Source organism: Myodes glareolus, chromosome 1, assembly GCF_982192425.1.
Source record: "Myodes glareolus chromosome 1, mMyoGla1.1, whole genome shotgun sequence".
Taxonomy (NCBI): Eukaryota; Metazoa; Chordata; class Mammalia; order Rodentia; family Cricetidae; genus Myodes; species Myodes glareolus.
The window spans coordinates 44,128,713-44,138,642 of NC_142026.1; the positions used below are offsets into that span (position 1 = coordinate 44,128,713).

The 9,930-nt window shown below is 41.5% G+C and overlaps 1 protein-coding gene across 2 annotated transcripts in view; it reads right to left on the reverse strand.

Moving 5' to 3' along the window:
• Efna5 (ephrin A5) overlaps positions 1 to 9,930 on the reverse strand; it is a 282,353-nt gene that overhangs the window by 34,009 nt on the left and 238,414 nt on the right. The gene's annotated exons all lie outside the window — the stretch shown is intronic.

The window sequence follows — 9,930 nt, forward strand, 5'->3', positions numbered from 1 at the left end:
TGATAAAGTCTTTCACATGCAGAGGATCATCATTAACGAATGTAGCACCATTCGCAAATGGAAAGAGCATCAGGAAACGCTCACAATTATCATAAGGGTCAAATATTTGACAATTACTTCTGAAAGTTGTTACAAAATGAAAATATTCATGAAAGTATCGAATTCAGGAAGGAGAACTAGAAACAAGCAAGGGAAGTTGAGGAGAAATTGATCAGGTATGTTGCATGCACACATGAGTATGCCACAATAAAACTTATTATTTTATATAATTAATAGACACTATTTAAAAAAAAAAAACCACAATGGTAAGCTAACGAGAGACCCTGGAAGGATTTACGTGCATTTATGCATCTCCTAAACACAGGCATTTTTTTTTCTTCACACAAATCTTGCTGAAGTTTAAACAGTTTGGGTTACGCGATACCAACCTTGGGAGACTTCCTGACTAGCCTGTTTCTGATGATGGTAGAAAGAACTATCATGCCATATGTCTCTGCTGCATAATTTTATCAGGGAGGTGACAAACCGTGCTTTTTAGCGATGCCTTGAACTGAAGTGGAATATACAGTAAAATATGGATTTCCTCGAACGAACTGCCAAAACCATTAATCTTTATCTAAGGACCCATAATAAGAGTTTGTTCTCAGGAGCAGGTGGGGGATGGAGAGAAAATGTCTTCCAGAAAGCACTTTGGCAGCCAATCTGGTTGATAATAAAGCTTGATGAAACATCTGTGATTAATATTAATTCTAATTCTCTCCTTAATGGATAATTGTGAGAAAGATAATTTATCCCATTTCATTTAAGATTACAGCAGAGTTTCTCAATTTAGGAAAAACGAATATTTCTCCAATGGTTTTCAGGTATAAGACTCCAGGAGAGAAAAATAAGCGCACAAACCCTGCCAACGGCAAAGCAATTTTCTAGTTAGTCCTTGAAAATATTTTGTACGCCTTCATCGGACCACTACAGACTTGGATGCGAACCAGACAATGGCTCCCTGAGTGGGCAGGATGATATTTCTACATCTTCACCACTGTAGAAAAAAAATAAATGAACCCAGTGAACTGAATTAATGCCTTTTGAAGTGAATTAATACATTTTGGTCACATGTGATACTATAAAAATTGTGAGGAAAATGTACTTGTGAGTAAATGGCAGTGAGCTATTTCTGACTACTACTGTATTTCAAACTCGTTGATGGTCGGAACTATTTCTGACATATGCAAATGTATAATTTAAAGGACCCATAAAGATTTCTCATGGAAGTGACCATTAATTTTGATAGACCCAAGAAAGTAACTAATCGCCTTTCAGATATCAATATTAAGAATACCATTTATTAAACTAGCACTTCATCTCACGTATATGCGGGTACCTTCAGGCCTAGGTGGAGATCTATTGCCCCGCTAGACAAACCTAGCCCACAGTCGACCCACGCCTCTCCATTGGAAAATTCTTTTTCTAAACGTGAAATCTTTTTAAAACGAACCTAGGAGATAGATAGCAGACTTCTTCTCTAGGAAGCAGAGCATATTATGCAGGTTTTTAAATGACTGCTGTCCAGCCCCGTTTATGAGTGGTAGATGGTGATTAAATACACACCCCCGTTGACCTTTAATCATAACCGAATCATCGCTCCACTTAGAGACACTGCTTTCTCGCCAGGCTCTAACTGACATCAGGCAGGGGAAAACAAACTGTCAAGCACGAAAGGTCACAAACAATAGGCCCTGACTTCTTGCCTGCACTTCCAACATCCTTGGCTTGTGTGACGAACGTCAGGCTGAGTCACTATCCTTTACTTTCTCCACAGGAAGAGCTTTGCCTTCCACGGCGTGAGCCTGAAATGAACGTTTCTCACCCACTCCCTTCCTCCTTTTATTTTTTTTTTTTTTGTCTCCATGTTTCTGGGGGTTTTTGTCCTTGTTTATGAAGTGTATTGCTGTTGAAAAGGCATTCATTTTATAGCAACATCTTTTAAAAATTGTAGCAAAATATACACAAAAGACAAAAATCCTACAGGGCCTCCTGGCTCTCATTTGCATCAGCCAAAGTGGGTCTCTCTCTGGATGAAACAAATGAAGACGACCTGACTGTAAGGCAGAAAGATGGCTGATGGCCAGTGTGAGTGAGACAGGTCTCCGAATCTCAGTCCACCTCAGCCTGCCTTCGCTTCGTGTTACCAGAACTCCCTGGGTTATGCTAACAGTCACAAGAGAAAGTTCATCTTTCCTCAAGATCGAAGCCAGCGCAGACGTGACCTTTCCACTTCTGGTCCTCATTTCAGACACATCCACATCCATTTTCCTTCCGCTAGGAAAAGCAGCTGGGAAGCAAGTCCAAACGGATCCATCACCCCATACAAAGAAGTGAGTCCGACAGTGTGGAAGTGAGTTTCAGGACCCTGCAATCTCACCCCTTCCTTTGCCCAGGTAGATCAGTACACCTAGGGTCCCACAGGTAGGACAGTACACCTATGGTAGAGCAGTAAAGCCCTCACAACCGAATCCCACCTTGCCCGTCAGCTCAGCACTTCCCACTCTTTCAATGTTTTGCTTTTATCAACGCGTATTCCTCCCATTTACTGTGAGCTCCTGGGGACAAGGGCTGTCCACCGTCACAGCGTACGCCACACAGGCCTCAGACATAGCTCACACAGCATACCAGCGCACAGCTCACCAAGCACAGATGATCCTGCTTAAACAAGAGGAGAGTGACCTTCTTACAGCCCGGTAGATATTTTTTTTTTTTTACAGATATGATGCACTGTAAAAGAAAGCCCTAAGTTGAGTTTAATCCATGGATATGTAGCATTTGAATATAACTATTTCAGGAAATAGCTTCAATAAATCTTCTTAAAGGGACTTCAATAATAAACATATCATACCTAAAGGTCAGAAATTCTGCTTTTTAATTAAACTAATAATCCAGCAAACGCTATTGATTTAGCAATTCCATTTAACATAAACATCATAAAAGCCGACACACACACAAAAAAAATCGAAACTGTATAGCTATGGCAACAGAGCTGAAGGGAACGCAGAGGCAACAGCGAAGTGAGAAAAGCCAAGTGAAGGGTATTAACATCTCTGAGAGGAGAATAATTTCTTAATAACTACCAGCGCTGTCGAAGGAATTGGTTTTTAAACATGACTTCCCACTCACAGACAAGATCTAAGGGCATGGACTTTGGAGTCAGCCTGTATTCGCTCAGATTGGGATTCCTGCGCACGTGAACAGTGTAAGTAAGGCCAGTTACTTGATCTGTGTGAGTTTCAGTTTCCTCGTCAGAAAACTGGAAACAATAGATGCCAAAAGACATAGATAAGATGGTACAGCACACTACGTGAGTAATGGGTAAGTGTTCATATGGTAGCTATTATCATATAACAAATGATTTCAATGTATTTATATGCTAACCCCTTCCTTCCCCCTCCAAAACAAAACAAACAAACAAACAAACAAACAAACAAAAACAACCCTGGCTTCCTCCCCAGCACCATGTTTCTCTTAGATCGCTGTTTTTCTTTTCATTTCCTTTCTTTCCTTTGGAAACAGGGTCTCACTAGGTAGTCCTTGCCGACCTGGAACTCACTGGGCAGCCCAGGCTGGCCTCAACATCCTAGAGATCCTGCTGCTTCTGCCTCCCAAGCATTAGCATTAGAAGTGTGTGCCACATTGCTCAGTATTTCGCTCTGGGTTCTTGCTGTTCTAACTTCTTTGTCAGAAGTTGGGTGAAGTTTGTTCGGTTTGGGCTAGGATGTCTTTCCAACTCTAGGTAAGCATCTTTGTGAATCAGTGCCAAGATCATTTCTATGTGATAACTCCCAAACTTCATACTAAAGGATTTCAAGTATAACAAATCTCCAATATGGTCTGAATTATAAAATAAATCTGTCTGTCTGTCTGTCTGTCTATCTATCTATCTATCTATCTATCTATCTACACACATACATGTATATGTAAAGTTTCTAAATTTGTAAAATAAAGAATCCTTTAAGACTTCTAAGTTTATGGAGAAGCAGAAGATTAAAAGGAAGTGTTGTGTGTGTGTGTGTGTGTGTGTGTGTGTATGTGTGTGTGTGTGTGTTGCACATGACTGTGTAGGTGTCCTTGCCTATGTTCGTGCATGCAGAGGTGAAAGGAGGATGTTGGATGTCATCTTCTAATGCTCTCCATCTCATTTCTTTGAGGCAGGGTCTCTTACTGAACAGGAATATCACCATTTTGGCGGGACTGCTCGGCTGCTGATCATGAGGGATCGGCCCATCTTCAAGGCTGGAAATACCGGCACTTACAGCCATGCTCATGGTATTTGCACATAGGTCCTTTTCCTTCTACAGCAAGTGCTCTTAACCACTGAACCATCTCCACAGCCCCCATAGACTGTGGGACTTAAATAATAAGAGCGATGGTTGTTACAGATGACAGTATAATACTAAATACAACAATGTAAGGTCCCATGATCCTCGGGGATCAGGTAAGCAACTTCTGGCAGGCCAAATTAAGAGCTGCAATGCTGAGACAACTGGTCACAAAGCTTTACAATATATCTACCAATGTCCAAACTGCACTATTGATTCTGTTAATGAAATTGAATGTCTGAAAAATGACTGAGGGCCTGAAAGAGGCACACACTTTCAATAGTCTTGAACATCATTAAATGCCTTTGTTATAGCAAATGACACACCTTAATATACCATCATATTCTGATTCCACAAATCATTCCACAATGACCTGATGTATAATATCTGTCACATATGCCTTTTGTGACTCTCAGTAATAAAGCAAGGGTAAATATCCCTAAAGATTTTAATATAGTTGTTTTCAGAACAGGCATTGCCCTCTGGAGTGCAAGGGATCTGTCAGTGTTTAAACTCTGCCTTACTTTGACTTCTTTAGCAATAATACTTGTTATGAGGCTGTGGGTACAGCTCAGGGATAACATGCATGCTTAGCAACTGGAAGGCCCTGGGTTCAGTCGCGATCAGCAAACAATCTATTTTTATACATTATGAAATGCACAAATAAAACTTCGACCTGGAGGCATGCTGCAAGGGCTTAACATTTCCTACTCTCTCTGAGCATCAGCCTCCTGATGTAATACTGGGGACAATGACACCACCTACCTCACAGATGAGCTTCCAATGGCTGGGAAAGAACCTAGTACTCCTCGAAACCAACATGGTGCGGGAGAATTGTCTGTATTCTGTCAATCGTGTTTTAAATAAACGCTGATTGGCCAGGCAAGAGGTGTAGGCGGGAAAACCAGACAGGAAGTGGAAATGATGCAAGGAGAGCAGGAGAATTCTGGGGAGGAGGAAGTTGATTCCTCCCACTCCTGCCCAGATCATCGAAGCAGCAGGATGTGAGCTGCCCCACTGAAAAAGGTACTGAGCCACATGGCTAAAATAGATCAGAATAATGGGTTAATCAAGATGTGAGAGTTAGTTAATAAGAAGCCTGACCTAAAAGGCCAATCAGCATTATAACTAGAGATCTCTTGTGTGATTTTTCTCTGGGACTAAACAGCTGGGGGGGGGGGCTGGGCAGGACAGAAACACAAACAAGCAGCCCCTCTCATGTTACAGAATGGCGCCCATGTTACACCAACATACATAGTGATATAGATCACTATAATTACAACGAGGGGGATGATCACTCATCAGGGCAGAGTAAACCTTTAGCGAAAGGATGAACAATGCTAATCTAATTTAGTGTATCAGTCACCACATGGGCTCAGATGTGACTGAACCGACTGTCCCCCAGCAAGACCTTTATGTATTCTCTCACAAGCTACGTGTTTGGGGTCTCTGACTTCAGCTCTTGCAGGTCTATTTCTTAAAATTCCACCTGAAACAGCAAGAATTTCTAAACTGAAGGGTTGGGACCCACTGAAACCGTCCAACCTCACCCATTCGGACTCCAGTAAGAATTGGTAGCATTTGCCCTCAGTGGAAAATTAACGCTTAAAAATTTCTAAGAGAATCAGGAGAAGCAAATCTGGATTAGAGCCCCGGTTCTTCAGGTAATAGGAAGCTGGGTGAGTTCAAGCAACGCACCTTCTTTATTTTAAATCATCTAGAGCATGTTATTTGTTTTTAAAGGATTTGCATGCTAAGGGGATGCTAACTGCAGACTAAAACTCAGCTTACAACGATGGAGATAAAGCTGGGCAGAAATATTGTACATCTGTGGAAATAATAATGTAAAATGAAAAGATATTATCATTGTAATTTCTAACAATAATAGACAGGCTGGCTGTTCTCCAATTCACGATATTTTACTTTTGGGGCTCAGAAGGAATTAATATTTTGCAAAGATTTTAAAATTTTCAACTAAGCCTGGATATTGCATTTATATTAAGATTTTGTTCCTAATGTGGATTTTATACAATCTACATAAAAATATTTAATGGAAAAACAGCCTGTTGCCAAAGTCCACATATTTCCCCTATTAAACAGAGGTGAGCCACAGCCCCAGGAACCATATTTCAAGCCCACAGGATACTCATGAACTAAAATAATGAACGATAATGCCTCGTTCTCTGCATTAATATTAAAGGAAAGAGAAAATAGAAAACTTTATAGCCACTATCAGCTCTCTGGGCCATAAATCTCAAGTTTTGAGAATTGCTTCCCAAAAGGGTCGGGAGCGGGATGAGGAGTGAGGAAGCTTGAGAGCCTAGAGATATTTTTTAGGCAGCCAGGAAAGCACTGACAGAGATCTCTACATATATCTGGCTGTGAAAAGTCTCATTTGTGGTGATTTATACTTCCTCATAAAGAACCCTGTAGATAATATAAGCCTGCTGTGAGGCTGTATGACAACTTTCAAACCAAGAGTTACAAGACCATTCTGTTAAAACAGAGCAAGAATCGACGAGCAGAAAACCCTGCAGAAGTAGCATTTCTTCGGATGGAAGACCACAACCCCGTTAATCCCACATGAGCCCTGTTCAGTCAACTTTCAGTCTCTTTGTGTGTCCAGTGGAAAGACTGGAATTTTCTATACTACAACGTACTCATTTTCTCCCCTGAAGATCAACTATGCATCTGAGGTGTGCATGCTTGGGCAATTTGTAACAAATGACACTTCGACATCACCCTATTGAAGTTCCGTTGCCTTCATAAGTTACTGAAGGAGACACGGAGCCTAGTATGCTGACAACCCCAAGTCAACCAAGGATAAACACCGCTATCCCCAGTGTCGCTGTTGTTTCCATCTTCCCTGGCATCTGTTCTATGTAGCACCACATGCACAATGAAACACGGAGCCCATCCAACTATTTCCTCTTAACTCTGAACCCAATTGAACGCATCCCATGTTTATAAGGCTGAGTTTTGCTGCTTCTTCGTGAGATCAGGCAATTTGCCATTTGCCACTTGCTCCTTGGCAGATGAGCTCGGTCTCTTTGTGTGTGTGTCATGTGTTCAAACCCTTAGGACAACCGTCCGTTCTCGTGGGCTCGAGTCAGGAAAAGCGCGCGCCTGTTTCGAGGTTCGGGTGTCCACAAAAAAGTGCGGAAGCTTACAGATGTTACAGAAGTAACAAGAGTTACTTCTGGCGATGTGGCCACTTTTGACATTTAGGGGAGAAAAGGAGCAATCCTTTAGTTTGTTTCTCTTTCAACGTTTATTCAAAGCATGGGGAGAGGAAGCAAAATGTGACATAATGCCTTCCCGCCCCTCAGGAAGTCGGAATGCTACATGCTTGCTCCATCTCAAACAGCGTTTTGCAGTCTCGAAGGGAGTACAAATAAAAAATGATTTTGTTGGTGAACTTCTTATCTGAATGTGATAGCCTTTGAATAGTCAGACAATGGGAAGGTTGCTGAGGAGTCTCAGCTCCTTGTGGTTGATACTGCGAGCTCCCTTCAAGTCCCAATTACTCAAGAGTCGTCACAGGTCCCTTTTCAAATTTCCAGAATGCTCTCCATGCCAATGTCCACGAAGCAGTTAGGTTCACTCCGGCTTCCATTTTCACAGGCCTGATATTAATGTCTCCAAGTCTTTTTAACATCTCTGCTTCTCTTTTCCTCCACTCATTTAACAGCACGTGCATCTCTTTTTTAGAAAGATAAATGCTTGACGGAGCAATACTGTGACTAGGTTAAAAAACAATGAAGTCCTGACAAACATCCTGTAGCCCTAGCAGTTTCTCTCAGGCCACCTGAAGTGCGGAGGATCGCCACTCCAGCCTGGGTGCTGCACTCGTGACCCAGCAGCACTGAGACCACACCACACACTCTCATTCAGAAAGTTACATGAACACCTGGCAATAAACAATTGTTTCCATAAGAGACAATTCCAGTTGACACAGGGGAAAATATTCTGAGGTCCCCGCACATCGTACAGGTTGTTTATTTAACTTTCACTTAAGGACTTTCGAATCTGTTCATGCTTTCCTAAGATGGCCAGGGACATCTTGAACCAGAAACAATTCTCTACACTCATTCCTTCAATGAAAAGGCACAGTCGTCAAGGCTCACAAGAGACTGGTAGAGCACACAGAGAGAATAAAAATGACTATTATCAGAAAGGGAGCTAATACTATCCCTGAAAGATGTCCAATAGCCTACTGGAGAAAAATGTTTACATCTTATTTTTTAAAAAATTTTAAAGCTAGTGTTTTATTTCTTCTTTAGAAAATATCAAAATCTGTTCAATTTCCTAATAATCCCTTCGACTTTTTCTGTGTTAACATAAATAGGCCTCAAAACGCCACTTTCTGGGACACCACCTTAAAAATAAAGCCGAAAGGGTAACTTAGTACTTGATGAGAGTTCTACTGAACATTTCTGCTTTGAATGCCTAGGATCTCAGAACAGTTGCTAATGGAGGGAATAATGCCCAAAGAAGGGCCCAGTAATAATAATAATAACAAAGACCAATAACAGAAAAGTGTGTGTTTACACATGAACACAAACACAGACTCACCCCACCACACACACACAGGAACAAGTATTGAGGTGTTAATTCTAAAAAGTATACCGTATTTACAAGTTACCGCCCATGCAACAGTAAAATAGTGTGTATGATTAAAACATTTTGCATTCTGCTTTGATAAGTGTACTATTTTCATATTCTTCTACTGCAATAAGAAAACTCATGAAAAAAAGTGGATTGGTGGAAACTTCCAAAAGCAAAATAATTCCTAATGTAGATTACCAATGGAAGCCATCGCAAATCCAGACTTTACAGGGAATTTAAGACATTCATGGGTGAATATAATTCTGGCATAATTCTTCTCATGGAACTAGTTTTCAAATGTAATCTTGACATGGTTATGCATTTTCTTGAATTAAAATATCAACTTGGGCTATTTAAAGTAACTTAAATTTCCGAAGGACACCAGTCGTTTCGGGTAAGGACGGTTGAACGCACCCGTTTAGCAGGCTGCTCATTCTTTAAAAGACAACACATTTCCTGACTTGGGAATAGGAAAGACCGCGGTGAAGAACTCTTGTAGTCAAACCCATTTTACAGACGAAGAAAGGGGAAGCTTGGTAAGGTTAGACAACACCCCATCAACACCCTAGCATCTAGGAGATTAGTACAGGAACTGGAGAGATGGTCCAGGGGTTACGGACACTGTTTTTCCAGAGGATCTGGGCTCAAGTCCCAGTGCCACATGGCAGCGCACAGCTGTCTCTTGACTCCAGGTCTAGGGAACCTAGAGCCCTCTTCTGGCCTCTGAGGCCACTGCCTACAGACATGCGTATAGACAAAACACCTAAATAAGCCTTCAGGAGACCAGGTAGATTCAAGCCCAAGGCTGCAGGGGTCACAGTCCAGACATTTCTACTCTCCTTCGATGCCACAATATTTTCACAGAATTAAAAGCAAGGAATTGAACTACTGCAGAGCATGCCACACAATACCACCGTGCAACTTTCTTTAAAATTAGTCGTGTCCCTGTATGAGG